We start from the raw sequence: 7,908 nt of genomic DNA, 5'->3' as shown, positions 1-7,908 counted from the left end.
AAAGAAAATATAAGGGGAAAAAATATAGAGTGGGCGTGTGGAATAGTGTTGGGAAGGAATAGTCTTCTTTTTCGTTTTTTTGTTTGGATTTAAGTGGATTAAGTGGATGATACTAGACATATTGAGAAAACGGAGATTATCATCTTTTAATTCCTTTATTTAAGAAAAATCAAATAAAAAATAAATAAATGAAAATATATTTGGGGAACTTTCCCATTCCCATTAGGCTAGTTTTGTTTTTTCTCTAGGGTAGATAAAAGGAAGAAAAGAAAGAAGAGCCTCATTTTGCTCTTTGGGACCGTCGGCTAGAGAGAGAGAGAAAGAGAGAGAGGGAGAGAGAGTGTCCAATTCTAGCGAGAGAGGGAGAGAAGAAAAAACGTGAAGGAGAAGACAAAGAGAACGCCAAGGCTAGTGATCTTAAGGTCTTCGCTGAGGTTCATAGCTTTATTTTTATTTGTTTTTCTCTCTTTTTCTTGATTCTAAACAAGTAAAAATGATGTTGATGATGATTGGTTTGGTTGTGTTGCAAGAACATAGAAGGTTGGTGGCTAGGGTTCGAAATCCCTAGGGTAAGTATTTGATTCATGGTGTTTTGTTAGTTTATATTTATTCTTGAATCCAAGATTCATGATTGTTTCTCTCTTCTTTGTGTAGGTTTCGAAACACTAGGGTAATCAAAGTGGTGGCTAAATTTTGAGTCCTTGATTTCTACCAAGGAAGGCAATGGATTCTCTATCTATGTTGTTGGATGAATCTATTATTGGTTATGGTTTTGTGGTATTTAATGGATTAGTCAATACAGGTTGATGATGGAAGGTTATTGTTTTGGTTAGGAGATGGTATTGATAATGTTGGTGAGAATTGGTTGATCTTGTTCTTGGAAAGCATGTAGGATTATTTGAGGTTGAATTTTATATGTTTGTGTGGTTATTATGATTATTATTATTTGTTAAATATAGATTATGTATGATTAATTGTTGACAAGGGTTTTGGTTTTTGATCTACTAAAATATGATGATGGTTGTTTTTCATAATTTTAGAACATGAAAAGATTTGTTGAATTTGGGCTATGAGGGCTTCAGCCTAAGGGTGATTTTTAAAGCATGATTGATTTCATTTTTATGACTTAATATCACTTGTAATCTTAAAAACATGATAGGTTGTTTGTGAGATTTTAAATGGGTATAATTTCCTTTAAAGATTTAATTTGATTTATTGTGTATAAAGGTTGACTTCTTGATGCTTGGATAGTTTTTCTTCTTTGAATACTTGAAAGGTAGAAACATGTTAGGTGTTATATTGAAAACATGATTTAAAAGTGGTTTACCTTTTATTTATGCTTGCTGTTTTTTTTTTATTGTCTTGGAATGAAAATGATAAATAAATATTTTAGAATGCACATGTGATGCCTCAAGAATTGTTTGATTTTATGTAAATAAAATGGCATATTATTTCACATGTCAATGGTGTTTTTATCAAATTAATACATGCATATTTTTTGAATATTTTATGAAAGAAAGTATATTTTTAATCCAAGTTTGTGAGTTTAATTAAATAAAATAGTTGCTGGAATTTTTGGATAATACTAAGAAAAGTCTTTTAAATGAGATAAATAAAACTAGTGCATTAAATAAACTAAATTATAAGTATGTATAAATTAAATGTTATATTTTTATGATTTAAGTATGTATTTTCTCACTTAAGAATATATGTCATTTTTTTTTTTAATTTTGTGAAAAAGAATATGGTCTACATTCAATTTTATGATTTAAACAAATAAGTTTGCATGCTGGAATTTTGGTTCATTAAGAACAAAATGATTATTTTATAAAAGATAGGTAGGTCTTACACCCTAATAATTTATGTCTTAAATGATATACTTGAAAATATAATTTTTCCACACTTTATTTATGAATTTTCACATTTATAAACATGCAGATTTTTTAGAGATTAGTAAAATTATTTTTCTAATAGGAAATAAGAACTTATTAAATTATTCTAAATAGCTACAATTTTGTCACAATTTTTATATGCTATTTAAATAATAAATGGAATTATTATTTTATGAGAAATTAGAAAATGCCAAATGGATTATTTTATAAAGTAAATATGTTGTATTAAAATTTGTATAACAATTTTGGGATTTAAAGAAACAATTAAATTGTAAATAAAGTATGTTGCTAAATTTGTTTGAAGAGGTACGAAATAAGCATGTAGAAATTATCGTTTTAAAACGTTAAATTTTAAGAACGCTCACACATATGTATGTTGCGTGCAAATGCATTTTTACGTTCAAATATATGCCTGTTGTTCAAATACATGAATTTTACCTTGTAACCATGAATGATTAATAAGAAGAATTAGCATTGTTCTTTTATGATTTTATGTGAAATTATTATATGTTTGCAACGGTAGTGCAACTTGTGCCACGTGTGCATGGTCCATGCACAAGTGGGGTATGTATGTTGGGCATGAGTAGTCTTACATGATTCTAAGAGGCAAACATTTGGTTATGATTATAGGCTCGTTGTGACGTTTTCTCATTTTGCTTTGCTCGGACATGAGGTAAGGAAGTTGGATAGAATTTTCTATGTTTTATTCTATGACATGATAAGACTTGTATGTTCTAAGAAGTAAAGTACAATGGAAATGAAAGTGCTATGTTTTGATATGCCATGAAAGACAAGTGTTATGAAGTAGGTAATCTCTATGTTTTGATTTTAATTGTATTACATGTGCTTGTATGATGAATGAAAAGAAAAGGTTGCTAGCTTGTTTAACGCAAGGCAATAGAGGAGTTACTAAGTTTAAGACGTAACTCACATGGCTGACGCGCCGAGGTTATTCAAGGACATGATATCCTATTTACCTCATAGAGGAGGTTTTACCAGCCCAGGTTATACTCGTTACCTCAAGATGTGACATGGACAACAAAGGTACCATAACCACAAAGAGTATGCTTGTGTTGTTTGAATGTGATGTATTACTATGATTTCATTTATGATTATGAAATATGAGTATGATTATGTTATGAACTGCGTGTTATATTATAGATGTCTTTCTTGTCTTTTCTTTGATTTTGTTGTGCTACCTTACTGGGCTTTTAGCTCACCTTTTACTTTTCCCTTTTCACGTAAACAATAGGGTTTCTCTCTGGCACGCGTTGTGATGTGGGGAGTTGCGATGTCTAAGTATGTATGGCGTGGGGGTTTCTGATGAATGAATAAACGATTAATATGAGCGCCGATATTTAAATAAACTATGTTATGGATTTTATTTCTAAATATGCCAGTGGGACTTACACTTTTATTTTCTTTTAGACATTGCATATGAATACTTTATCTTTATTTTTAACTATTGGGCCCAAACTTTCATGCTTTGTCAAGGCCCCACTAAATTTGTCTTTTAAGTGGTATTTTTTCTATTATCTATGAGATAAGTGACTTTTTATAAAGTAATAGAATTAGGCGCTTTACATCTCGGTAATCTATTATTAAATTCTTCTCAATTCTTTTAACTGTAAATGGATATTATATCCTATATTCCCAACTTAGATGAAATAAGAGAAATAAAAAAAACATAAAATTATTTATATATATATTCACGATATGTTCCCTATGGTCACCGAGTTCATGAATTATGGCCAACAAACAGTAGGGGCTGCAAGGTACATTTGTCAAAGTTTCATGATTATCCTATTGCATGTAAATCGTTTACCTATAACTATTCAAAATACTTATGAATAGGCAATTGTCGTGGAATAGTTTCGTAGTCGAATCCATTTTGAATTTGATAAATGTATTGCTTGTGAAGTCTTTGTTCTTGTATGTCCTATAGATCTATCGATCATTGATTGGAAATTTGAAACTGATATTCGTAAGAAACGATTACTTAATTACAACATTGATTTTGGGATCTGTATATTTTTGGGAACTGTGTTGAGTATTGTCCAACAAATTGTTTATCAATGACTGAAGAATATGAATTTTCTACTTATGATCGTCACAACTTGAATTCTAATCCAATTGACCTGGGTTGTTTACCAATATCAGTACTTGACGATTATACAACTCGAATAATTTTTAATTCACCTCAAATAAAAAAAAAGTAAATCCCCTGATTAATGATTAATGAATTTTTTTTGAAGTCCTACAAATTTTTTTTATTAATTATCAACCATTTTTTCTCGTCTGGTCTCAATAGGTTCATGAATTTATTAATTTTTTTTTATCACATATTTTACATAGAATGGATTTGCTTGAACCAATACATGATTTTGTTTTAGTCTTTATGGGCTTAAGTCTTATCTTAGGAGGTATAAGAGTAGTATTATTTACCAACCCAATTTATCCTGCCTTCTTGTTAGGATTTGTTCTTGTTTCTATATCCTTAATATATATTCTATTAAATACGAATTTTGTAGCTGCTGCACAACTCCTTATTTATGTGGGGCCAATAACTGTTTTAATTCTATTTGTTGTGATGTTCATGAATGGTTTAGAATATAACAAAGATTTTCATCTTTTGATCCTTAGGGATGGGGTTACTTTGCTGCTTTGTACAAGTATTTTTTTTTTACTAATGCTTACTACTACATATACGTCATGGTACGGGATTATTTGGACAGTAAGATCAAACCAGATTATAGAGCATGATTTGCTAAGTAATAGCTGTTACACCCAAATTTTGAGAATAAATAAATAGCCTCGAAATGTAGGCTCAAAAATCTTAAGCTTGGGATCTACAAGTGTTAGCAGTACACATATATGAATTGTCACATGGTTCTAGAGCTGTTGTTAGCACTTGAGCATGAGTCGCAGTGTTCGAGCTTGAGCTGCACCCTAAAAGACATCAACCTTCTCCGAGGAATGAGTTCGACCGAATTAGTGGATGAGGAGGAGGCTACAACTGGAACGATGAGCTTGTAGTTTGGCAAGTCGTGAAAGCATTTCAGCATAACGATCGAGCTCAATGACGCGTTTGTCACACAGAAGGGCTATTAGGAAATCCCTATTTTGTAGGGATTCGTTATTATCGTGTATTAAATTGCTTTAATGATGGGATATTATGTAATTAACTCAATTAATGCATTTATTTCAAATTTGAATGCTTGATTGTAACTTCCCTGAATTTGGAGAAGATATTCCTACAAGTAGGTCTAAAAATAGCCTGGAGTAATTCATTTGTATTCACACACAAATTGTAATGCAGAAACTCCGCCAAATTGCTCTTATTCAAAGCTTTGAGAGAGTATTGTTAATAATAGTGACTCATGGACTATGAAGATTTTAACTGCTGAACCATGTAAAAAACCTCTAAATTTTTCTATTTTTTCAATATTCTTGTTTAGTGTTATTCATAATTAAGTTGACGAAAAACGGCGTCAACAGTTTGGTGCTTTCGTTGAGATCATTAAGCAAATTGATCTATTATTTAATCAAAACCTCCTACACACCATCAATGGCTTCCTTGAACATCCCAAGAACTCGTGGGCGACCGTTTCCCCAAATCCCCGAGGAGTGTACTCTTCAGGCTGAGAACCACCACGGATGCCTGGGAAGCAACCCATGGTAGATCAGAGCCCCAGTGAGGGGAGTGCATCATTGGCCTCTAGGGGGAAACTTGTTTAGACCCCAAGGCTTGATGATCATTTGTATTACAGTCCTGAAAGGTAAATATCAATCGTGGAATTGGAGAACCGCAGATTGCGTGATTAGCTGGTCGAGGCTACACGTCGAAATGAGGAATTGGCGAGGAAAACCGCTGAACTAGAGGCACCACCCCGAAGGAATAGAGGACAACCTTGAGGGAATACGGCTGCCAGAATGGTTGAGTAGAGGGCCCAGTAGGCCCAACCAAGGCCCAAGAAAAATACGAACAACGGTCGACCTGGGGAAACACTCAAAACACTGCAAGGAATAATCCTACAGGAAATGTACCTGCTGGAACTGGGAATAACCAAGCTCCTCATGTAGCTCAGAATGATAACCTCGAACCTATCAGGAATAGCCAAGAGCTTGTACGAGCCAATTTTGGACCTTCCAGAGCCAAAAATGAAAATCCACATCCCTCACAAATAAGGCATCCACCCTCTGTGATAAGACATCCCACTCCAACTCGAGAAGCACCCTAGCCAGCTCCCAATGGGAATCCGGCACGGGATCGGGCACCCCAGAGACCCTCTTCGAGTGCACCGAGTGGGAGCCAAGGTAGAAACCCTAGGGCTCGACATGAACAAGGGGGTGAACGTGAGGCTCATCGAGGACATAGGGAGCCACATGCAACAAGAAGTTATATGTCGAGGTCATAAAAAATTTTTGCAAGGGGGCAAGCAGAAAACCCACCTTGTAACAATCGAGCCACACAACAAAAACATTCAGAGAGGAATATCAGCTTCCTTAGAGGAACTCTAGACCTCAGACGGTCGATGAATGTGTACAATACCAAGCCCAGGAATAATGGGAATTATTAGAATGACTATCCTAATCTTCAAGAACATTTGAATAAGAACTGGGGGCAGAATAACCTGCCAAACCCAAACTTACGAACACATTTGAATAGCCGAAAAGAGCCTTCACAGCCAGTGAACGAGAATCAGTATAACCCTGTACCAAGACAAGGAGCAGATGTTTTTACAAACAATAACCAGCTACCATAAATGCAAGATCCTCCTTCGGTGGATTTGGTTCATGAAAGGATCGACCAGCTTGAAAGAGCATTCATGCTTCATTAAAAAGAAAAAAATAAGGACAAGGCTGACGACTCTAACAAAGAGCCCAAGCCTTTTGCTCCCTACATCTTAAGCACTCCATTTCCTTATGGATTTAATATACCCACTGTGGCATCCTTTGATGGGACTTCCCACCCATATAGTCATATGAGAACGTTTAACACAATAATGCGAGCCAGCAATGCCAGATACGAGCTAAGGTGCATAGAGACCAGCGAAAAACTTGACCACACTCATTGCACTAGCGAAAAACTGGTTTGACAAGTTCCGAAGACACTCGATATCTTCATGGGAGGAACTATCTAAGGAGTTTAAGAAGCTATTCTAGGCAGTAAATAGTGTCAAACCCGAGGCCTCAGATACTCGGAAGAAAATTTTCGTCACAAATGAGAACCAGGTCCCTTTCAGACGATCTGGTCTGATGCAAAATCAGAAGTCTAAAAGGGATACCAATAAATTCTGCAGATTCCATAGGGACATTGGTCAAAACATCGATGAATGCAGACAGTTAAAAGACGAGATCGAAGGTTTCATCTCGAGGGGATACTTTGGGCAGTATGTTAGAAACAAGATTCCAGCCCAAGCTTCATTTGGCCGAGGGCAGCTCCTACACAACCTTCCTAACAGAATACGACCCCACACACAAGGGAGGGTAACCGACCTCCCCTCATCGATGGGGAAGATTTAGTAACCATCACCAGAGGACCGCATATTGCCGGGTCGGGCAGAAATGCCCATAAAAGATATGTCAACGAGCTCAAGACAGGGGACGAATCTCACTATGAACCCGATACCCGAGCTCTGAAATAACAAAAGTTTGAGACCCAGCCCATTACATTCACTGAACAAGATGCCTTGCATTTACAGTTCCCCCATAATAAACCTTTGTTCATAACCTTCCAGCTCGCCAATAAAAGGATGCATTGAGTCCTAATAGACAATGGGAGCTCGGTTAACACCCTCTATAAGGCCACCTTGGAATAAATGGGACTCTCTGTTCGAGACCTCAAAACTTGTGCGAGACGCTGTATGAATTTTTAGGGGAAGGCATAGGAAGCACGGGATCTATCAATGTGATGCCCCACGTCACTATGTCTGCTTTCTGGAATGACGACTGGCCCTACAAACCAACACGAGTCTTTTCAGCATGCTTTGTCCTCACTCACATGCTTGCTAGG

The 7,908-nt window shown here is 35.5% G+C and overlaps 1 long non-coding RNA gene across 2 annotated transcripts; it reads left to right on the top strand.

Moving 5' to 3' along the window:
• Positions 1-245: 245 nt before the first annotated feature.
• Positions 246-5,287, top strand: LOC133782547 (uncharacterized). Of its 2 annotated transcripts, none has more exons than XR_009870571.1 (4): positions 246-434; positions 531-569; positions 655-2,936; positions 4,536-5,287. It is a non-coding gene; the product is annotated as an uncharacterized LOC133782547 (long non-coding RNA). The 2 variants fall into 2 exon arrangements; XR_009870570.1 differs by having other exon boundaries at positions 249-434; positions 3,145-5,287.
• Positions 5,288-7,908: the final 2,621 nt, after the last annotated feature.

The sequence above is a fragment of the Humulus lupulus genome, chromosome 6, assembly GCF_963169125.1.
Source record: "Humulus lupulus chromosome 6, drHumLupu1.1, whole genome shotgun sequence".
In the NCBI taxonomy this organism is placed as follows: Eukaryota; Viridiplantae; Streptophyta; class Magnoliopsida; order Rosales; family Cannabaceae; genus Humulus; species Humulus lupulus.
The sequence above is the reverse complement of the archived record's forward strand: the minus strand, read 5'-3'. Positions and strand labels throughout refer to the sequence as shown.